We start from the raw sequence: 24,707 nt of genomic DNA, 5'->3' as shown, positions 1-24,707 counted from the left end.
AAGCTCTTCTGTCTAACTGGTCTTTTTGGTAAGGAGTGCTAGTTTTTGAAGTTTCTAAGCAGTGAGAATCAAGTCTATAAAAATCCAACAGTAGGGCTGCCATCTTTCTTTCTATCTATCCTGATATACAGGAGCTCATTAATGAAGTTTCTAAACATGAAGTGATAGGGAAGGCATCTGCTAAATTTCTATAGATGAAATTTACTGCAAATTTTGGCAAACAGCCTCCAAAAACCATGGGAGTTCCACCACACTAGAACTGAAAATCTGGCTGCAATTCATTTACCTGGGCATAAGCCTTCCTAAATTCAATGTGACTTATTTCTGAGTAGAGAAGTATAGCAGCGTGGTTCAACCTCTCAGACCAAGTGTGCCACAAGAGTACTTCACCACAGAACCTGTGGGTCACACACGGAATTAAATTTACATATCATGAATTAAAGTGTTTTCATTATAGTTAATATTATTTAATATACACATTTAATATATTAAATTGAATATATATGATTAAATACACAACTAATAGGTCGACTCCCTGTCAGGGACGTTGAGTCTCTGTCAGGATAAAAAAAAGGTGGGGTATAAATAAAACTAATAGCAACAACAACAATAATAATGACATTATTTTAGAAGCTTTCTAGTCCAAATGATTTGAGCCCCATGAAGAAGAGTGCATGGGGTTGGGGAGGAGGGGGACAACAGCCGCCACATCCACCACACTTGCCTGCCAGTTGCCACAGCCACCACCGTCTATCCCACTTCCCCCCCACCGTCTTCCCCCCACATGTGGCCTCTTCAGGCCAGTCGTTAACTGAGTTGGGGGATCTGTAGAATTGGAAGGGGACCCCGAAGGGTCATCTAGCCCAAACCCCTGCAATCTTTGGCAGGCGGTCACTCACCACCCAGCTGTCAATCAGGGTAGTGCTTTTTTGTTGTTGAGGGAAGAGGGGCCAAGCTCTTACCCTCCCTCTTCAGGACGGGAAAAGGTGGAAGAGCCGCTGAATGGCATTAGCAGGGCTGAGGGCAAGGGCTGCCCCAAACGGCTGTGTGTTGGACCACCCTGATGTATAGGATTGCACTTAGAGGCATCCAAGTGATTTATTTCACTCTTCCAGCTAGCAGTGAGTCTGTTATTTCACTCTTCCAGCTAGCAGTGAGTCTGTTATTCTTTTACAAGAGTAGCTTTGGTATATTTTGTATCTTCTTATCTCGTATAGTTTGTGTATTTGGTATATTGTGTATTTGGTGTATTTGGTATATTTGGTATATTTTGTATCTTCTTATTTCGTATAGTTTGTGTATTTGCTTCTGAAGGGGTTTTTAATCAATGACATAATTATAGCTCTTTGTTGCTTGTGAGAAAAAGTTCATCTCCTTAGAGAGACCTCAGACATAGACTATCGAAAAAAGAAGCAGTTCATTGTGAAGAGAACTGCTGAGATCTCATCAAACTGACATCAGAGTGGTTTGCTTTTATTGGAAAAAAAACCACACACACACACAAAACCCAGTGGATGCATTAGTTTTCATTCCAACATTTACCAGCAAGGCCCTTATTTAAAACTCTCCATCTTTCTGCCTCTCCTCATGCTCTTCAATCCCAGCCCCTCCTTTCTTGCACAGGTTGTCCCATTTGTCCCATTCCTGGCCCCTGCACTTTCTGCCATGCTGCTCCCTATGTCTGGAACAGGATTACTGGTGAGGGTCTGTTGAGTCTTGAAACTGAGCTAAATGGTATGCACACTAAGCAAAGTGTGGTGAAAACAGCATCCTTGTGGTGAGTTCTTTCGCTCTCTGCTGTAACATTTAGAAGTCCTCCCTATGTATTGCAGAGCATCATGTTATAAGTTTTACCGCCACCACTGTCAGCCAATGGCATGAATCACAACTTCAAAAAAACTGTATTAAAACCTCCTGCCAAGCAATGAGAAAATCACACCACAGTTCTGCATCTGATCAGAAGTCCATGAAAGGAAGTTATCATCATCACTTGGCAGGGCAATACAGGCAACTAATTTAAATGTACACCATAGGATGTTACCATCTGGTATATTTATTCCTTAGAAAAACTTATATACTGCCTTTAACACAGGTATCCAGGCAATGTGCAACACTGAACAAGATAAAGGTCTACTAGGCTTGCATGTTCAATCATGGGCAGCTTACAACCTCCGGGAATGACATCTCAACACCTTCAGGGAGATTTTGGCCACTCTTTCAACTTCCCGTGTGGAGAGGAACCTGAAGAAGGACCTCAGAAGTGGATCACAGAGTCCAGGTCAGTTCATAAGGGGAGAGGCATGGAGCTATTGGGATCCTGAGCCACATAAGACTTTATAGGTCAAAACCAGCACTTTAAATTGGGCCCAGAAACTAATTGGTAGCCAGTGCAGTTCAGACAGGATTGGTGTTTAAATAAATACTTCACAGTAGTACAACAGTAATAGCAGCAGTAACAGATCAACCACTAATTAATACTGTCATACCTTGTCAAGAGAAAAAATGGACATTGTCCCTTCCTGTCCGCTACTGGTCCCATGGAGGAAGCATCATGGAAGGTTGGTTGTTACAGGACCAAGGAGAGCTCCTAATTAACCATTTGTTCCAGCGAGGTTCAGAAGTGAAGACTACCAGTCTACCTCTGACCTCTTTTGGAGAACTCCCTTAAAGGGACAGCCCTGCAGCTTATCCCACATTCCATGGCCATGACCTGCTGCTTGTGCTGTTGAACTACAAGTTAGTATGAGAGGCAAGTTGTTCCTTGAGCCCAGGCAAAAGTGGTTATGGAAGTCTTTAGCTCTATGGGCCGCAGTGCTGTGACATCATGTTAACTAGCCTCCTGCTTCCCAATGTTGGGATCACCAGCATCAGACTCAAAGCTAGGAATAGGCATCTGAGAGAAATTAGGATACTGAGCAAGCTCCAAGGACATGGAGATGCCAGCACTGGCACAAACAAAACTCACAGGTTCAGCCCACTCACAGAAGTGCCTGTTTGCTTGCCTAGAGCGCAGACACCTGTTGTTTGCCATGCTAAGGCTTGTGCCCACTCCACTGTGGAATAGGAAGAGACAGAGTGTGTGTAGCTTGTTGGGTCAACGTTTCAGCTCACACTTAACTATGTCATTCACATGCTGTGCCTTGCCTATGCATCACTCAGATCTGTGCATTAAAGAATTCGGTAGAAACAGAAATTCAGCAGTGAGGGTCAGGACAGGCAACAACATTGGCCTAATTTTTAACTATGATTATGATTATCATGATTATTCCTCCCTGTCACCCCTGCTTTGTGTAACATCCTGCCTGACAAAGCATTCTGGAAACTCAGAATCTTCTGTGTCATTCTGGTTAGTCCAAATAAAGGTTTTGCCCAACTGTGGATTTTGGAGGTTCCCTCCCCTTGTGGACCAATACACTAGTTTTGTTTTTTTATGTTCTTGGTGGGTTGTGCATCATACCATCATACATCCCCAGGAGCTACTGCAAGAGGCATTTTGACTTCAAGGTACCCATTTAGCTCAGAAAAGGAATAAATTACTTCATGTAGCAATTAATTATGGCAAGCTATTCTTGCTGACAACAAGCTAGTGTGAAGACAGTAATCTCCACTCCCACTTACTCAAGAGGAAAGCATTATGTGATAAACCCTCTTTTCTGCCCACCACATGTAGAGTAATAAAGGAGTAATAAAAGAAGGCTAAGGCAACCTTGTCAAATTAATCTTATAACATTCATTTCTAGATTTTGTAATATGATTACAAGATCCACATTAAAAATATTGGAGTAAAAAGTTTAAAAAGTAGAGATGTGCCAGCATAGTTGCCATACTAAGGTTAATAAAGGACATTTACTGATTTGCTGTACTAATATGTAGTATTTTCTTTTACTTTTGCAAATCTGCAAGACATGGATTGCCCATTAGACAGAGAATGCTGGAGTGAGGCTTTACCAATATGGGCTAGTGCAAGTTCATTATTTGTTTGCTTGCTTGCTTGCTTGTTGGAATATTTATAGATCGCTTCTCAAATAAAATATCAGGGTAGTATGCAACAAAAATTAAAGTACATAAGGCATAAAACACCAAACAAACAATACAAAATGATAATAAGAATGGCTGGCTCACTTTTTAAAAGTTTAAGCAACTGAATAAGCCTTTCAACATAAAAATATCTTCAAAATATGTCTGAAGGTTGGCAGCAATGATGACTGCTAAATCTCTGCTGGAGGAGTATTCCCATAGCATGGGACCAGCAACTCTAAATGTCCAACTTCTGTATGAAGCTTCTAGTCAGCCTTCTGAAACACAGGAGGCAACTAACATCTATTCCCCAGGTGGACTCGGTGACTGAGCTTGGATGTAAAGGCACAGGCAGCCGTTAGGATATCCTGGGCTCAAGTTGTTCTGGGCTGTGTATATTATCACAAGAACTTTGAACCTGGACCAGTAACATATGGGCAGCAAGTGCAGATGTTGTATCAGAGGTCTCACATGCTGTTGGCTGTCTGCCCCTATCAGCAGTCTAACCACTGTATTCTGCACTAGCTTAAGCTTCAAGATCAGGCCCAAAGGCAGCCCCACAAAGAGTGCATTGCCTAAGATCATAGATGCATGGATACAATTGGCAGGCAGTGCAGAGTTCCAAACAGGAGTGACAGGTTGTCATTCTGTTCAGCAAGTGTGCTAACTGTAGCTTTAGGACCAAATTCAAGGGGAGCCCCACATGCAGTGTGTTGCAGTAATTCAGTTTTGAAGTTACCAACTAACATTGTCAACATAGCTGTCAAGTTCTCCCTTTTTAAAAGGGAAATTCCCTTATGCTGAATAGGCTTCCTCGCGAGAAAAGGGGAAACTTGACAGCTATGATTGTCAAGCTAAACTATCCAGGAACAGCCATAGCTGTCAAACCAGCTGAAGCTGATAAAAGGTACTCCTAGCCACCGAGGCTACCTGAGGCTACAGTAACAAAGCACACCCAGACTGTGAATTGGATCCATCAAAGGGAGTACAACCCCATCCAAAGCAGGCAACCGGCCACTCACTCACAGCGACCCCCATCTTGGCAGGATTTAAAGGACTGAAACTGCCTTGGTCGCATTGGTTGATGATCTCTGGTGGGCTAGGGACAAAGGTGAGAGCTGTTTCCTAGTTCTGCTGGATCTCTCAGCGGCTATTGACACCATCAACCATAACATCATTCTGGACCGTCTAGAGGGGTTGGGAGCTGGGGGCACTGTCATACAGTGGTTCCGCTCCTTCCTCCTGGGCCGTGTTCAGAAAGTGATGGGGGGGTGAGTGTTCAGACCCCTGGGCTCTCACTTGTGGGGTGCCTCAGGATTCTGTCCTCTCCCCCAGGCTTTTCAACATCTACATGCAGCCGCTGGGAGAGATCATCAGGGAGTTGGGGCTGGGTGTTCATCCGTATGCGGATGATACCCAGCTCTACCTCTCTTTCAAATCAGAACCAGTGAAGGCGGTGAAGGTCCTGTATGAGTGCCTGGAGGTGGTTGGAGGATGGATAGCAGTTGACAGATTGAGGTTGAATCCTGACAAGACAGAAGTACTGTTTATGGGGGACAGGAGGCGGGCAGGTGTGGAGGACTCCCTGGTCCTGAATGGGGTAACTGTGCCCCTGAAGGACCAGGTGCACAGCCTGGGAGTCATTTTGGCGCAAGTCAATTCTGTGTCCAGGGGAGCTGTCTACCAGCTCCATCTGGTACGCAGTTCTGAGACCCTACCTGCCTGTAGACTGTCTCGCCAAAGTGGTGCATGCTCTAGTTACCTCTCGCTTGGAGTACTGCAATGCGCTCTACGTGGGGCTACCTTTGAAGGTGACCCGGAAACTACAAATAATCCAGAATGCAGCAGCTAGACTGCTGACTGGGAGCGGCCGCCAAGACCACATAACACTGGTCTTGAAAGGTCTACATTGGCTCCCAGTACATTTCCGAGCACAATTCAAAGTGTTGGTGCTGACCTTTAAAGCCCTAAATGGCCTCGGTCCAGTATACCTGAAGGAGCGTCGTTCTGCCCGGACACTGAGATCCAATACTGAGGGCCTTCTCGTGGTTCCCTCATTGCGAGAAGCCAAGTTGCAGGGAACTAGGCAGAGGGCCTTCTCAGTGGTGGCGCCCGCCCTGTGGAACACCCTCCCATCAGATGTCAAAGAGAAAAACAGCTACCAGATTTTTAGAAGACACCTGAAGGCAGCCCTGTTTAGGGAGGCTTTTAATGTTTAATAGATTATTTTATTTTTCTGTTGGAAGCCACCCAGAGTGGCTAGGGAAACCCAGCCAGATGGGTGGGGTATAAACAATAAATTATTATTATTATTATTATTATTATTATTATTATTATTATTATTATTAAAGTTCAGTTTATTTTCCCTCATTCAGCCCACCATTGCACCCAGGCACCAGTCCAAGACATGCACAGCTTCTGCTGTTCCATATGTCATGGAGAAATCGAACTAAATGCGATCAACATACTGGTGGCACCTAATGACTGCTGCCAATTGCTTCATGTAGATGTTAAATGGCATAGGGGACAAGATAATGCCTCATGGCACCCTGTAGTGTAATTGCCTGGGACATTAGAAACACTCTCCCAACAGGGGTGGACCTTGGTAATGTGCCACCCTTGTTTCACTCTCAGCAAAGGTCACCCACCAGGGTGACCGAAGCCAGACCCAGACCCAGCAGCCCTCAGCAACCTCTGACCCACCCAAAAGAGCTCTGCCTGCTGGCTGCTGGAGGATACAAGACACTGTGAAATGAGCCTTCTTCACTAATTGCACTGCCACATTATGTGCACTGGCCTCCTCTCGATCGACTTCACTTGTGTCAGTTGTACTCTAGTCATTATCTGGCTTGCTTCATATCCCGCAGCTGCCCAGAGTATCAAGGAGGCACTGGAGACAGTGCTCAAGTGTTGACCACTCATCTCATCTCACCATCCCATAGTGATGGGATAGGTTTTCTGGTCAGGGAGATGGTGCTTCTTTAAAAAGTGGCCAGACTGGTGCTAAACCTTGGTGGACACTGCCGAATTAGGTCAACCTTTTCATCCACAATAAAATAAAATTGTGGATGAGAATATCGTTCTAGACTGATCTAGAATTAAGAAACCACACCACCAGACCACAGGGTTTGCCAGCTTTATATTTAAGGCCTCCTGGTAGATGAGAGGAAATGTGTATCTGAATTTGCTACCTTTTTCTCTTGTTTATGGAAATAAAAGGATATAATTATTTCCAAAGAAGAAGCAAAACTGTAGCATTAAAAATGGCATTTCAAAGAGAGTGAGATCACCAGGTTCAGTATCTGAACCTTAAGAACTTATCTCATTAGCTTTTTATAGTTACCATTTCCATTTAGGACCTAGAAAATGAGGAATTGAGTGTTACACATCTGCTAGTCCCAAAAGCTGTGTTCCCAAATGCAATTTTTAAAATACAGTATCTGGGAAAGTCTTGCTGAGCCACAGTGATCAGTACAGATGAGGACACTGATCTGCAGAGAGAAAGAAAGAGAATTTTGTATATTCTCTCCTACTGGGAAGACATGCAAGAAAATCACATAAATTAGTCTGCAGGATGTGTCTGTTCATTGTTTTGATTTTTCAATTGACCTAAATATATCTGGCATAAGGTAATACTCAGCTGCATTCAGAAAGGAAATAAATATTGCAGTGACTCTTATTTGATTGCATTCTTTAAAGAAGAACTTTGCCGTGAGGGAGGCAAACTGAGGCTAAATAAGAAACAGCATAAACTACTGTAGTATATAGCCATTTCAACAGATCTGATAGGATTCTTTTGACTGGTATATTTATACTGACTCTTGGGCTCTGTTCTATAGTAGGCAGTGTGCCCTGCATTGCCTCTCCTCACCCTACCCACTGCCATGCCCCAACCTATCACCATAATTTCAAACATCCCAGGCTTGTTTCTTTAAAATCATTTGTATGTATGCACAAGGCACAGAACTTTACAGTCTGGGGCCCATTATGTCCTCACTACCCAAGTATTGGGTAGTGGAGATCTGATAAGGTAGAAAAAGATACTTTTTATATCACATGCTCTATTGAATTATATATGATCAAATTCACAAAGAATCTCAAACAAAAATTTTAGATTATTACTTTAAGCATTGATGGGGACCCCCATTAAGTGCTGGGATTGTTTATGAGAGTGCCCAACTCATAATGCAGGTAGAAAGCATTTAGTTAAATTGGTTGTTTCCTTTTCTGTTCTCTTTCTATTGCACTGTTGTCCTCTATATTTCTTTCTTCTTGTGCTAGCCATGGGATTAAAGAGAATAAATTATTCTAAGATTTTTTTTATGATTAGGAAAAACTTTTATCATGTCCTTTTTCGTCTTTCATTGTATAAGACATAACCAGGCACTTAGCTTTTCTCCACAACCCTCTCACCACATCTCTTTGGTCAGAAAAAGCTTTCTTTGATCAGAAAGAGTATTGTGAGAAATCAAGTAAGTCTCCTCTGTGTTGCTGATTTTGGAGTAAATATTGTGCTTTTGAAATGGCATCTTTTGCTCCATCCATGGACAGTGACAATGAAGGTTAGCCAGCCCTACCTCACCCAGGAAGCTTTGCCAGTGATATGAGAAGACACAAGAGAAGAAAAATGTTATAAGGCTAGGACTTACTGAAGAACATGCAAAACTTACTGAATTTACTGAAGAACATAAAGATCACTCAGCTGTGCCAAGCACAAGTTTCAACAGTCAGAATCCAGAGGCAGATTTGGGATGAGCTGGGGGCAATGAAGCAGGATGCCTAATATTTTAAAATGTCCCCACCCTGGTAACATTTACATTTTTCTGACACATATTATGACACATTTTTGTATGTGAACATTTATTGCAATTGTATGTGAGAGCTTTGTATTAGTTTATGATAAGGAATAAGATTATGCAAGAGGTAGCACTACTTCAGAGTGCACTCTATTCATGTGGCTTCTAAGTTTAGTACAAGTGTATTGGAAGACAATGGGTGTAGACCAGCCTAAGAATAAGCATTACTGTATTTGGACCTGGCAAAATGAGAGGACGCAGAAATTAGGGAAGCCCTGTGAAAGCCGGTCTGTGAGAACTGAACAGTATCTGCCCCTCTTTGGGCATACAGTGCCAATGAGCAGAAGGTGGAAACAACAGCTAAATCAGGAGCTCTGATTTAGGCGGAAGCTGTGTTCAGTAAGGCGCCAATATGATGATTAGGAAGCCTCATGGTTCCATAATACTGTCATCATTGATGCTCTGTCTGTACCAGGGTGTGTGTTTCCTGTATTTTTTGACATCTGTATCACATTGGAACCATACAGTGGATCACTGTTCCTCCTACTTCCAGACACAGATCCAGAAAGTCCTGGACCTGGTGCAGGTCTATGCATAAAACAGGCATGGACCTACAAACAAACTGGGCACAGTGTTTTTGTATGATGTCTGGCGAAAGACAAGCAGGATTCTCCTCCAAACGTGAACGGAATCTTCCCTGGTATCATTTCCCTGTTACCTCAACTTTCATTTCAACTCCGTGTGTGCGGCTGACCCACAGAGAGCATGGAAGCCACCCAGCTATAATGCATCCCCAGGACCAAACAGTTTAGGACTGGGCTAGCGACATCGATGGAGAATAATACGGATTTAAAGGCTGAGCACCACCTCGCTTTTATATATATGATCTTCTATAATATAAACGGCAGCTCTTCACTTTGTCCCTCACCCTCTTCCTCTCATGCACACGCTGCCGCGAGGCTCCTCATAAGCAACTGCTCTGGCAAGGCGAGGAAGTGACTAAACACGAAGCAGCAGCACGCGTCGTCATCTTTGTTCTGACAGGGAAGACATGACAGGCGGCAGAGCGAGAGATCCTGTCTTTCCCAGCGCCCCCTTCCCGGATCATCATCATCATCATCATCGTGTCAGTGACGGAAATGGGTCGCCTCTGCCTCCTCCCGTGGTCTGTGTCTGTAAATGCCGGCCCTCTGAGGGAACGTCGTGTGCATTGGCTTGTGTGCACTGCCTTCTAACCCCTTCAGGCCCACCTCCCGCTCCTCCCTAAGACGGCCCATTGCTCAGGCACGTCGAAGTCTCTTCTCTCGTTCTGTCATTTCAATCGCAGACGCCGCTCGGAGTTTTCTCTGCGGTCTCCTCGAGGGCGTATGTTTCGCGCTCGCGAGCTGACAAACGGCGACCTCCGCCTGCTTTGGCAGTTGGGTCTTCTAACCGCCCCCTCCCCCCGCTTTCCCCCCAAATCCTCCTCCACACGCTCCTCGCCTTTCCCAGCCTGAAGTGAGTCAACGGCCAGAGCGACCCGCGCGGGCTCCAGACGACCCCCTGCCCGCAGTTTGTGGGGGGATGGGGTGGCCCAATGGAGCGGGGACGTGCAAGGGAGGTGGAAGAGGAGGGGCAAAAGCGCCTTAGCCTCCCCCCCGCCCCTCCCCAGGGAGACGCTCGTGGCAAAGTCAACGACCCGGAGCCCGCCGGGCCTCATCAAACGCCTCAGCCCGACCCACATACGTCATGGAAACAAGCACGTCAGGCAACTCCGACCAATAGCGGGAGGCAGGGGAGGCGGAGAAATCGGCACGCGCCGCCCTTCAGGAGCCAGTGCCAATCGGAGGCTCCGCCCTTTCTCTCCCCCCCGCCCCCCCTTACCCGTGAAGGCGCCGCGCCTTCAGACCCCCGCCTCTTCCTCCAACCCAAGCGAGACCCTGTCACGTGACGGGGACCGGGGAGAGCGTGTGAGTGAGTGTGAGTGAGTGTGAGTGAGGGGGGGGGGTCCGAGCCGATTCGGAACCTGGTGGCTACCGTAGCTTTGGGGAGGACGGCTCGCCTCAGGAGAAGCGGGCGAACGGACTAGTAAGTGGCCGACCCTCGCAGTGGAGAGCGAGCGAGCGAGCGAGCGAGCGGGCAGCAGAGAAGGAGAGCCTGTGGCTGGGAGGCGGCAAAGGCAGCGGCTCCCTCCCGCGCGGCATATGGCTCCGCAAAGGGAGCCGAGCGCTGCCCGCGCGCCTGCCTGCCGCTGACTAGCGAGGGCGAGGCGCTGCTGCTGGGGAGCTACCGCGGAGGGCGGGGCAGGGCGCCCGGCTCCCTCCTCCCCCTCTCCCTCCTTCCCTCCCTCGCTCCGGCTGCTGCTGCCGCCGCCAGCTCCCTCCCTCCCCTCCCTCCCGGTCTCAGGCGGGCTTGGCGGCGGCTGGGGCTCGCGCGCTCTGGGGCGGGGTGGGGGGACCCTGTGCAGCAGGCAGGCACTGGAGGTGGTGGCGGCGGCGCTGGCCGCGTGTGGGGCTTGGCGGCAGCGGACCCTGAGGTAAGAGGCGGAAGGGTGGGCAGCGTGCGGCCGGGCAGCCCGAAGAGAGGACGCGGCGAGGGCGTAGGACGGGGCACCTCCGGAGGCGCAGGTGGCGAGGCGGATTAGCCTGCCGGAAGGAGGCGACCGCGGGGTGGGGGTGAGGAGCAGGAGACCTGGCCGGCGCAGTGGGCCCTGCTCGCGCCCCTCCTTCCCACGGGGAGCCCACGCCGGCCGCCTCGATGCGAGGCGCGGCGTGACCTTGAGGGCAGCCCGGGAGCAGCACCTCCGCCCGCCCGCCCCCTCCTCGCCGGCCCGGCAGCTGGGCGAGGGAAAGGGAGAGAGCTCTCCCCTCATGCCTCTCCGGTTGGTCCGCCGACGCGCGGCGGCAGCTGCTCTTTAGAATGGGCCGCCGGGCGCCCGTTAGGTGAAGGTGCTTCTTGGTCTCCGGTTTGCTCTGCCGGGCTAAGTAGCCGGGATTACGTCGCCGCCAATGCACGGCATTATCATCCTCGGCAGCCTTGAGCTTCTATTTACCCGCCCTGCGGGGCGCCCAGCCACCCGGCCAGCCTCTCTCCTCTTGGGGAAGGCAGCCGGGAGCCGGAGGGTAGCGGCCGAGGGTCCTCCTGCTCCTACCTGCTAAGCCTGACTGCTTCCTTTCAAGTCAGGGGTTGTGGTTGGAAATAGAGCGGGATGTCAGGCTTCTCTCTCTCCCTGCACGAGCTCCTCTGTGTGGTTTATCACGACGTTAAAGTGATTTACTAATGGTTTAGTTGCATGTGTCGGTTATGAACATTTTGGAAGCGCCCTCGAATGCCGCGTGGGCCGGCAAGGCTGACCAAAGCAGCCTCCCCGGGGCAAGCGTTTGTATGTGAGGAAGGTGGCTTTAGGATTTATCCCATTTCATCGAAAGTTTTCATGACCCTGTCATCTCCGCCAAGTGGTTTGCCTAACCTTTGGATGTGAACACCACGTGAGTTCATGAAGATGCCTTCACGGTGGCAGTAGTGGGATGAGGTGTGGGATTGAGGGGGAACATTGCTGTGTGTACTTCATAGGAAGAAAGCGCTGCTTGTTTGCCACACTACTATCTGCCCAAAGGGAACTTAGATGGGTGACCAGGAATATCTTCACATTCATCTTCCAGACAGCTGGCGCATATACTTCCTGGATGTAAAAAGTTGGATATAGTTGGAGGAAAAACTTTTGTGAGCAACTTACCTGGAAACTAACTGATAAACATTTGGAGTATCTGACCTTGTTGTTGCCAATTTGTACCTACTGTAACCACTCCTAATGTAGAAGACTATGCTGGCAAAGATCCAGTTTCATTAGAACAAGGTAGGAGGTTCCTAGTTGAAGTACCTGTCTCTTCTTGGTCTGTGGATTTGATTAAATTCTGTTGTAAGAGTCTTGAATAATGCCATTTTCCCTTGTGCTATATTTATCCCTCACCCCCTCCCCTTTGAGATGTTTAAGATAACTGAACTGCTTTGCTCGCATTCTACGAATGCAAGTATAGGAACTCAATGTATTTGCTGATTCACAGAGTAGTATGCCTTGCTTTTTATCATTGTAAATCAAGCTTAGGTTGCTCATCCATTTAAGAGTTGGTGGCTGAGACTGGGAGCCTGCAAGTCCCTGGTTGAAAACTTATCTCTGCCATTAATTCACTTGTTGCCTTTAAAACATGCCTCTATTATTGTAGCCTCAGCCTACCCCCTGCCAAAGATATATGAAGTATGTGAGGTTAATAATTCTTTAGTAATTTCCAAAAGAAATAGAAATGTAAAATATTACTATGTCATAAAGCAATCTTCCTCAATGTAGTTCCCTTCAGATACTGCTGGACTACAATCCCCATCATATCTGACCATTGGCTATGCTGGCTGAGGCTGATGAGAAATACTGTTGGATGAAATCCATAGGGCAACACATTGTGGAAGGCAGCCATAGAAATTGGGGATAGATACGACACTCACATAGTATATATGTATACAACCAAATGCAGATCCTGTGGCAATGAGAACAAAGCCAAGGGTATCAAAAGGCACAATGTAATGGTTTAGCATCACTATGTAGAATTTATATTCATACAAGAGATACCATAGGAATACTAGAAATACACACTTAATGTCCATACCCGATGTAGTAATTGGTCTCTTGGCCAAAACACCCCCCCCCCATTGGCAGTTGATCTTAAATACTAATTAGTATTTTTATTATAGTAATGCAGGCTAAGTATGAAGAAATAATCACACATTAAATAAGTACCTTTCAGTACCTTATGGTCCTTAACATTTTAGAACTTCAGTTCCAATTGTGGAAGTCTACATGATCATCAGATCAGAAGTGACAGTATTTATGGCGTAGTGGATGCAAATAGAAAAAGGAGTTGAAATAAAAGATGGATTAAACTGTTTCTGTTTAGGTGTTGATCTATTTGTAAAACAGTTTTTTGTGTGGATTAATGCAATGGTAGCAAATCTATCACCTAGATGGCTGTCTTTATGGAGAAAGAGGAGCATAGCTATGTGTGTTGATGCTCTGATTATGACAAGGGGAGCATTTCATATTATTGATTAGCAGTGCCCCTTCTAATATTACAGTACTGGGCTTGATGGACCAGTAATCTAACTTGGCATAATGCAGCTTCCTAAGTTTCTACAACATATTTTCAATATGAAACCCCATGACTGTTTCTAGTTAGCATGAACTCACTGTCTTTCAAGTTTAAAACTCAGAATTAGCAAGCAGCATGGTGTGTTTCAAAGATGACACACAGGCTACATGAGATGTATACTTATCTCTATAGTTATTTCTGGGCAGTACCTCTGGTGTTGCAAATACACAATAATGATAATAGTGAATATTTATACTAAAATGTATGTTACCTTGCAAGTTGTATTCCTATTAAAATCAAACCAGAGGGAAGCAGATGCCTTTGCATTTTGCTTCTACTTAAAGGCCGTGTTCCACAGACTATAACTGCAACTGAATACGCTGAAATCCCACCCTTGTGTATTGCAAAATTAAGTAATAGCAAGCAGTCATTGGTTTTTGGGTTTGTAAATATAGATTATTTTAGGTGATCTGTTCTGAAATGGTTGTAGCAACCTCATTTATAAATGTTTCACAGGTGACAACTTGAGTATTGTGGCTCATTCTGAAATGGTTTTTGACATGAGATTAAAATTGATCTGTTCACAATGAATAGAAATTCTATTTTTTGAAGGAAAAAAACTTCTAGATTTATCAGTTGTATTCAGCAATATTTCTTTTGAAATGCGTTACTCATGCTACAGTTAGTCTTGGCACGAAGATAGCAGGTGGTAAATCTTGTAAGATTCTAAAAACCAGCAAAAATGACTCTCATGAAGATTTAAACACTTTATTATTGGGCACACATGTTGGTAGGTTATTGTCCAACTGCCTTGGGATCTAGTTTCTAATAAAGGCAGGTGACAGTGTTTCTTCTTGGATAGTTGGTAGCGAATGGACACTGAGTCTATATGTTTTAGGTGGGTGGTGCAGCCCTGTACATATGAAAATACTTAATGGTTTAGTTTTCTTGTTGATAAGGCATGTTGTCCCTTATCCTTTGCATAATAAACCTATATATATAAACACACACGTGTGTGTGTGTGTGTGTGTTTTGCAGGTTGTAATGGAGAATTTCCCTTAAAATGTAAATATTTTTTGTGCTAAGAAAAATTGTTTCATTTTACCTTGAACGCTGGGCATTTATGGGCATACACACCTTATACACACCTATAATACTAGAAAGTACTTGCTATCTATGTATGTTGGATCTTGCAAATTGGGTTGTAATTCTATGTATGGTTACCTTGAAGTAAGTGCTATTGAATTACATTGGGAATTACTTCTGAGTAAGCATGCATAGGGTTGCACTGTTGGGTAGTTTCTATCTAGGGAGGAGGCAGCTTATCTAGCACCAAAGACCACCATCATGCTGCATATTATAAGTAGAAAAGCTGTCGCTCTTACATTTCATGTAACTTCCATTTCTTAGAGCTAATGAATACCTTATAGCTAATCTGAACTTCATATTAAAATGGTTTGTGTGTATCTGTCTGTCTGTCTCTCAGTCAGCCATTTTGGATGCTGGATCATGGTAATAATAATACAGTAGTTGGCAGATCTTGTAGTCCAGAAGAATGGATCCAACGTTTAATCAAGTAGCATAGGTTTGGGGTGCTTTTAGAGTATAAGACAACTTAAGGTACTGGTCATGGGCCTATAAAGCTTTAAACATGGTTGGGACCTAGAAAGTTTCCCCCATATACATAATAACCTCTCATGTTATATGTTCTGCACTCTTATAGGAGCCTTTCTGAACTAAATTTAAATGGGTATACAGATACACATTTGTGGATCTCATTCATTTGGTACCTAGTTGTGGTAACATTTTGCCTGTTCGTTCCTGATGTTGTAAAATGTAATCTCAAATACTGTATACCATAAAATTGAAAAGCAGAAGTTGACAGGCCTTGCAATAGAAATGCCAATACCTTCGGAGTTGCTAACTCTGCCTTTTAAGTTTTGAAGCAGCACTTACCAACTCCCTCCTTCACTTAACAGGATTCTTTCTCTTTCTCCCAGCTGCCTTTATCTTTTCTTGCCCCACTTCTTCTGTAGAGCTGCTGCCCATACCTTTGCTGCATTTCTAAGTATAGAAAACATATTCTGTTGGTGGCTGCACATATACTCTCTTGTACTCCAGGATTTAAAGTCCCAGAAGTAGTTCTCCACAGTGATGGAGCAGTGTGCAGTTTTCAACAAGCAGGTGAGTGGGAAATTGCATGGCTACACTAGGTGCTTTCATGCTAGGCATAAATTCCTGTCTCCAAACTTGTGGTTAAGTGTTCAAGCTACCGTAGTAGATGTTCATATACGTTACCATGTCCATGTTGCATAATATATAAACTGTCCAGGAAAACGCACGTCATACATCTGTCCCCAGGAAACCTTTTGAGTCATAGATCAGACCCCCATCTCCAGTTGTGATACACCTGATGCTTCAGAATAGGAAGAGGCAACCCAAAGCACTGAGGGCTATTTTCATTTTTGTTACAAGAGGGCTGCACGGCTATTTTAATTTCAGAACAGTCTGTGTCTTAATACAATTCAGTCTGCCAATCTTTTGCACATAACACATTCTATCTGTACTCTTACCTATTAAAACATTCTTTCCCTATATTTCTCTCTCCACACATTGGAGCATGCACACTTTTCTCACCAGTCTGCTGCCATCTCCTTATATTTCCTTTCCACCTGGGGTCTCTGTGCTTCTACCTCTAATCCTTCTTTTTTCTTTGCACTCTGTGGCACTCTCATGTTTCCATACCAGCAGGTTTTTCTGCACACCCTTTCTGTTTTCCTCTTTTTCTACCGCAAAGTCTATCTGCACCTGCATCTTTTAACATTTACTCTTTTTTTGCTCACTCCTTAATGTGCTACTCTGAGAGCTTGCTACCCATTTTTCTTTCTTGTACATCTACATCCTTGTTTATATCTGTACTTCCATTGGTTTCTTCACTCACATATTTAAATCTATCTTTTCTAGGGTTGCCAACTGACCAGACAACCCATGCTGGCCTGTTTTTCAGCCTTAACAGCAGCTTCTGCAGAATCACTAGGCAGAATATCTTTACAGCATGCAAATAAACAATGACACCTAATAATATCTGCCTTTAAAGGCACAGCTAGCCTGAGCAGTTGAAGAGCTAGCAACCCTACTTACCCCAAATGGCAGATTAAACTTCCAGCAGTTCACATGGTGAGATCTTCATATAACAGGTACAGCACATAGTTAAATTGATTGGTTGAAACACAATGGAAAAACTGATGCCAACTCTACTGAAAACTCTGAGCTTGGAGAAACACAAAACATAACTGAAGTGTGTTGATATGCAACTGAAGCTGGCTCACAAATAAGATTGCAAACAATGAGTTTTAGAATCTCCCTGGCAGTCCGGGGCTGTACATATCCAAGGAGTGGCACGTAGTTGGTTTGCATGATGTACGTTAGGCAGGTTTTGCCACTGAAACGTGTCCCCACACCCTTCCTAAAAAAGAGGAAAGGCTTTGAGAGTAGATCTTGCTTGGGGCCTGTGGGTTTTAATTAATGTATCAGATAAGAATATTAAAACCTTATTTATCAGATCTGACAATCTTGACGTGTAGTTGCTTTGAGACATCACAAAAATATTATACTTAAAGTCTTCTCTGATAACCCAACTATCCATTTGTGTCCAGTTAATAACTATTGAACATTCCATTTTCTCTAGTCTTTGAGGTCTTCCTAAGTCATACCGAGTTATTTCCTGCTTCAATGTTTTCAACTGACTGTTCAACCATGATTTCCAGGTAGCCTTTGGCAAGTTGCTGTCTAATTCTCTTTTTCTACTGGAAAGCATCATGGAACAAAGCATATTTTGTCAGAATGTTGCATTTTCCTTTCAAAAGATTCCAAAGATCCAGAGACTGATGACAGATCCCTTCAATCTGAAGAAAGTACAGTAGTACCTCGTTTTGTGACTGGGATCCGTTTCAGAGCTCCGGTCACTGGCTGAAAAGGACGCTGGACAAAGCACACACACGCGGAGCGGTTTGTGCTTCTGTGCATGCACGAAGCACAATTTAGCACTTCTGCACATGCACGAGCGGCAAACCTGAAAGTAACCCGTTCTGGTACTTCCGGGTTTGCCACAGATGTTCGATGGAACGGGCGTTTGATGAGGTGGACGCTAGACGAGGTACCACTGTATCTTTCTGCAGATATCCACAAAACTTTTATTTTGCACGATAGCCAGCCACTATTTGTGGTTGTCCTGATGCCTGTCAAACATTTGACATCAGGACAGGCTTGTGGAAAGGGAGAGGCATTTTATGTGGCCATCATGCTAAACTCCTACAGAAGGCATATGCAACTTTTTTCTGCCTTTTGCAAAAGCTCACCACAAACACTCCTGCTTTCCATTATGTTTCTGCAGTTCATGGGTGGTGAAGGCAGAGGTGATCTTTGTTAAAGGAGTGAGTTGAACCTTTGATCTTGCCACCTAATCCCTTACATTTTGTATTTTTCTTTAATAAGGTTACAATAAGCACCTTTTCAGCTTTAGCACCTCCCTGTTAGAATACTTGTCAGTGGCCTGGTTAGCATGCCACATTAAACCAGTGTTTCCCAAACTTGGGTCGAGAGTTTTTGGACTACAATTCCCATCATTCTTGACCACTGGTCCTGCTATCTGGTGATGATGGGAGTTGTAGTCCAAAAACAGCTGAAGACCCAAGTTTGGGAAACACTCCATTAAATCGTAGTTGGATGCTTTCCCTAAGGAAAATGCTATTTTATTAAAGGCATTTTGAAGACAGATGAATTCTGTTGGCTATGTACCCTTGCACATCTTAAATTGTAGATGGTTGAGGGTTTTTTGTGCTGGATTTTGTAATCAGGCTTGGTACTAAGGTTGGTTTTGTGTTGACTGCTACCTGAAAGGTGTTTAAACGTGCTTCAGTGACCATAAAGTCTAAACTGGCAGTTTGGTCAATAGTACACACACCTGCTATCAACATTCTGACTATAAGTAACAAGTGGTATTAAGTGGTACCAGAAATACATTATTAAAAACAATGTTTTTTCCTTGTTAGCAAATTTAGTCATACTTAATCTTTTGACAAGTTCATGGCCAATCAAGATTGCTTTAATGAGGTTAACTGACGTATACCATACATTTGAGAAAGCCGAGTCAGACATTTGGCCATTTAAAATACTCAGGTTTCCACAGTTTAAAGCCTACCACTCCAGGGTCAGAGACATTATATCTCTGCATACCAGTTGCTGGGAACACAGTGGGGGGAAAGTACTATTGCACTTGGGTTCTGCTTGTGGATTTCCCATAGGCATCTGGTTGGCCACTGTGAGAACAGGTTGTTGGACCAGATGGGCCTTTGGCTTAATCCACTTAATAGTCAGAATTTCTACATATGTAATGTATCAGTTATCATTTCTCTCTCAATGTTCTCAGGTATAGAAAGGAATACCTCTATATTGTATTTCTTGTACAGTATTTATAGAAAGTTGTATACAACATGTTTAAATAAAATAAAGATGGCACTGTTACTTTCCTTGCAATTGTAATTTTTGTTTAAGAATGCTGTTTATATTACACATTCATTCTTTAAAATCTACTGGCTAATTAATTGGAGGTACCTTTTAAATTTAATTGAGCAACTATCTAAGGTTGTAGTACAATTTATACTGATTTGAGGTGATATGTTTCTAAAATCAGACTAGTGTAGTCTGAGGAAAGAGCATAGAATACCTGGGTAGATATCAAATCCTGCTCCAGTGTATTAACGTAGCGCACCTGTGAGTGATTTAAAACCTCTGGTCGAATTCTTATGCACTTTGTTTGAATCTTGGTTGAATAGCAACTTTTGGGGGTACAGGATGTGGCTGTTGTAAGAAAGGGAACTAGAAAAGCCTGTGTGTGTGTATTTGCAGCCATAGCTCAAAGCTCATCAGTAGTAGTAGGTACTTGAAAAGGGTTTCTCTGACTATACACCCTGTTGAAGCAGAAGAGAATACTAATTTTGGTTTAAACTGGATGGCTGTACCTTAGGGGTAGAAGTTTTCCTCCTGTCAGTACAAACATTTAAATAATTTGGGCTCTTTTTCACATAAAAAGCTGTGTTTTAGAAGTGGTTTGGAGGGAGGAAAACTACCTTTCATGTTGAATGGATAAATTAAAGCATTATGGAAAGTTTCTGTGTTTGAGAGGCTGATTATCTTTATAAACTTGGGGTAAGATACAAGTATTTTAATTGAAGCCTGCTTCCCTTTTAAAAGCAAGCAATCCCCTTCCTCCTTATAGCACAAAGTACTCCCACCCCCACCCCCCATTACTATGCCAAGTGTATTACTAGCTCCCTCTGCCCCTTTCATTCCTACTTTACTCAATGCTACAATAGATGGGTAGCCTTGTAAATTGGTGAAATATTGCCCATTGTGTTAGAAAGTTTTTAAAAATTATAAAGCAAAATGATTTTTCTAGTTGGAGATCTGCACCTTGTAGTGGCATAATATGATGGAAAAGATAGGTGTAAAACCTGCCTGCTCACCAATTGAAGGAGAGTCTTGTGTTACATGCATTACTTAGGTGTAGGCGATCCCTTCCCTGTACAGTAATAATAATAATAATAATAATAATAATAATAATAATAATAATAATAATTTATTTATTTATACCCCGCCCATCTGGCCGGGTCCCCCTGCCACTCTGAGTAGCTTTCAACACACATTAAAATACATTAAAATATCACAGATTAAAAATTTCCTGAAACAGGGCTGCCTTTAGGTATTTTCTAAATGTCAGGTAGTTGTTTATCTCTCTGACCTCTGATGGGAGGGCATTCCACAGGACGGGTGCCACTACCGAGAAGGCCCTCTGCCTGGTTCCTTGTAGCTTTGCTTCTCACAGTGAGGGAACCGCCAGAAGGCCCTCGGCGCTGGATCTCAGTGTCCGGGTTGAATGATGGGGGTGGAGATGCTCCTTCAGGTATACAGGATCGAGGCCTTTAGGGCTTTAAAGGTCAGTACCAACACTTTGAATTGTGCTCGGAAACGTACGGAGAGCCAATGTAGATCTCTCAGGACCGGTATTATGTGGTCCCGGCGGCCGCTCCCAGTCACCAGTCTGGCTGCCGCATTCTGGATTAATTGCAGTTTCTGGGTCACCTTGAAGGGTAGCCCCACGTAGAGCGCATGACAGTAGTCCAAGCGGGAGATAACCAGAGCATGCACTACTCTGGTGAGACAGTCTGCAGGCAGGTAGGGTCTCAGCCTGCGTTCCAGATGGAGCTGGCAGCCGCCCTGGACACAGAATTAACCTGCGCCTCCTTGGACAGCTGTGAGTCCAAAATGACTCCCAGGCTGCGCACCTGGTCCCTCAGGGGCATACATATCCCATTCAGGACCAGGGAGTCCCCCACCCCCACCCCCTGTCCCCCAGAAACAGTACTTCAGTCTTGTCAGGATTCAACCTCAATCTGTTAACCGCCATCCATCCTCCAACCGCCTCCAGGCACTCACACAGGACATTCACTCTCCTCACTGGTTCTGATTTAAAAGAGAGGTAGAGCTGGGTGTCATCCGCATACTGATGAACACCCAGCCCAAACCCCCTGATGATCTCTCCCAGTGGCTTCATATAGATATTAAAAAGCATGTGGGAAGAGGATGGACCCCTGAGGCACCCCACAAGTGAGAGCCCAGGGGTCTGAACACTCATCCCCCAACACCACTTTCTGGACACGACCCTGGAGAAAGGAGCGGAACCACTGTATAACAGTGCCCCCAGCTCCCAGCCCCTCTAGACGGTCCAGAAGGATGTTATTGTCAATGGTGTCAAAGGCCGCTGAGAGATCCAGCAGAACTAGGAAACAGCTCTCACCTTTGTCCCTAGCCCGCCGGAGATCATCAACCAGTGCGACCAAGGCAGTTTCAGTCCCATGATGAGGCCTGAATCCCGACTGGAAGCACCGCGGTTTACATTACCCTTGGTAATGTAAACTTTGGGTTGTGAAAGCGGAAGTGTTTTGCTGCGCATGCATGCGCAGAAGTGGTCAACCTCGGGATCTGACTAAAACTCCGGAACAGATCCTGTCCGCAACCGGAGGTACCACTGTATTAGGTCAATAAGCATGTTTAAAAGCCAACATATTTTTTTTAAATGGCTGTTAAGTTTGCTCTGAGGCCCTTAGAGAAAGAAATGTGATGTGTTTATTTCATTTTAAACAAAATTCCTTGTCTGTATCACTGATAGCTACAAATAGTTAATTTCACAGTTTCACAAGCTAACCTGGGCTCATAGCCTGTCTTGTGGTTCTAAAGTGGTGCTTTAAATTCTTGACCATTATTGGATAGTTATGTAATGGTCAAATGACTAACCTGAACTTCAGGCCTTCTGTCTTGAAGCTCACTGCTCACTGGGCCTCCTTGCTGTAGTTCCAGTGTTCATCACACTGGTTTCCAGCCTTAAAACTACCTGCTCTGCACACCTGTCTCTGCCTCTACTGCCAACAGCATGCATGTCTCTGGTCTGTAGGCCTAGTGTGAAATCTTTCTCTCAAGCGTAACCACATCTTTCCATATGGAAACTGCACTGTTCATGAACACTTTTCCCCTGGCAAGTTTTTCCTAAGCTTACGGATGTTTGCAGACATTCCATGGCATCACAGTACTCCTTTAATAGTCGGGAAGGGGTAATGGGCAACAACTGGTTTTAGCAGATTATGGCTGTGTTTTAGAACCTGCTTCAGTAGTACAAATAGTGCTTAAATCAATATAGTAATTGCAATCTTAGGAAATGGAGACAAATGATGCCATCTAGTGAGATCTCATGTTTTCAGCTGAAGTCAGTAACTAGACTGTTTAATACTGGTATTCTGACATGAAACAACATTCATTCCTACAAACTTGCTTGTTGCAGGCAAATCTGCTTTTAGTAACTTTAATATTTAGGTTGTGTGTGTGTGATATCTCAAACGTAGAAGCACTTTTGTATGTAATCTTCAGATTATTAAACAGTGGAACTTTTTAAACTTTTGTACAAGCACCAATGATGTTGCTAAGTAATGCAAGAAATATTTCCTTCTGATACTGAAGTAGGTGGGGAAGCTGATTTATACAGCGCTGTGCGGGTGACGCTGTGGTCTAAACAACTGAGCCTCTTGGGCTTGCTGATCGGAAGGTTGGCAGTTCGAATCTGCACAACAGGGTGAGTTCCTGTTGCTCTGTTCCAGCTTCTGTGAACCCAGCTGTTTGAAAGTGTACCAGTGCAAGTAGATAAATATGTACCGCTATGGTGGGAAGGTAAATGGTTTTCCATGCGCTCTGGCACTCGTCACGATGTCCGTTGTGCCAGAAGCGGTTTAGTCATGCTAGCCACATGACCCGGAAAGCTGTCTATGGACAAAGGTTGGCTCCCTCGGCTTGAAGCGAGATGAGCACTGCATCCCATAGTTGCCTTTGACTGGACTTAAGCATTCAGGTGTCATTCACCTTATTTTACCTTATACAGTACTAGGATATTTGCACAGGAATCTCTAGCATTATTTCAGCTTTGAGATTTTTTTTTTCCACTCAGAAACTGAAATATTTTGGTTGGTTTTTTGCTAGTTCTGTATACAGGTATGATTGGAATCACAGGAACCTGTGTACTCAAAATACTTGCACAGAATTTGGTAGCTGGCTGCAGTTCTTCACACCCCCTTGAATACTACTATGGAGATTTTCCTGGTCTTGAGGCTTTGTGGGAATGTAGGACAGCCTTCCCCAAACTGGTGACCTTCAGATGTTATGGATTATAGCCCCCATCAGTCCCAGAGGAAAAACCCTGAATTGCACATAACTGTGTTGACTTGGAGTTCCCAGAATCTGACTTTTTGCTTAAAGTTAGTGAAACATTTTAAAATGTAGCCTTTGAGGATCACTGCCTCTACATTGCTGAAGTTTCATAACAGTATGAAGGGATAGAAAATAAGCAAAGAAATGAGAAATGGATTGGTACTCTCTAGTGGTAGATACTGATCCACATGTAAAGAAGTAGAATACTTCCAATACTACACATCCTAAGTATCTAGCTGGGAAATAAGCCCCAGCGATATTTATCTATGAGTTTTTTTGGGGGGGGGGTTATGTCTTTAAATTAAGCACAGGGGTCCAGTCCTGAGCACATCTGCCTTTCCTAAAGGAAAGATGAAGTGGGGAGAATGCATTGCTGGGCATTGATCATAAGTGCCTTTAGGCAGGGACAGACTTTGTGGTTTGGACCTGTATCACCAAGGCTGTTTGGGCACCTGCCAAACTAACTCCAGCATTTCATGTTTTGTAATTAATAGGTGGTTGTTGTTTAGTTTTTATTCAGTTCTGCGACTTCAGTGCTGAGACTGACTTGCTTCTCTCATTGTGCTCACCAGTCAGCAGAGTCACACTCACCTTCGTGAATGTGGCAAACAGTTTTGTTGATGCCTTTCTTAAGGATTCATATTTTGAAAGCTTTCAAAAACATCAGTGGGACCTGTGAAAGGTTAAGGTTTGGAATTCATGGCATGTGCTTATTTCACATGACAGATACATTGGTGTCCTTCAGTTTTATTATGAATTGAAATATATTGTACAACAAGTAGCAACAGTTCGCATACAAATTAAAACAAACAAAGTGTTAAACATTCCATTTTCAAAAATCAAACTGCATTTCTACACATGTCATCCGTTATAAGAAATCTGCTTAAAAGCTTTCTGTCAAGTAAACCGTGTGTGTGTGCTGTGTATTATAAAATTCATTTCATTACCCCAACCATCAAAAATATAC

General features: G+C 44.3%; 1 protein-coding gene across 7 annotated transcripts in view; it reads left to right on the top strand.

Moving 5' to 3' along the window:
• The first annotated feature begins 10,674 nt into the window (after positions 1 to 10,674).
• The window catches only part of ATP2B1 (ATPase plasma membrane Ca2+ transporting 1), a 71,671-nt gene continuing 57,638 nt past the window's right edge, over positions 10,675 to 24,707 (top strand). For 2 of the 7 annotated variants that reach the window (XM_060279696.1, XM_060279695.1), the window contains exon 1: positions 12,309 to 12,648. The gene's annotated coding sequence lies outside the window, so the exon portion shown is untranslated. The other 5 variants (XM_060279693.1, XM_035126621.2, XM_035126619.2 and 2 more) reach the window with 5 other exon arrangements.

This window comes from Zootoca vivipara, chromosome 10 (assembly GCF_963506605.1).
Source record: "Zootoca vivipara chromosome 10, rZooViv1.1, whole genome shotgun sequence".
In the NCBI taxonomy this organism is placed as follows: domain Eukaryota; kingdom Metazoa; phylum Chordata; class Lepidosauria; order Squamata; family Lacertidae; genus Zootoca; species Zootoca vivipara.
Note: the sequence above shows the minus strand (reverse complement) of the source record. Positions and strands in the feature narration are given on the sequence as shown.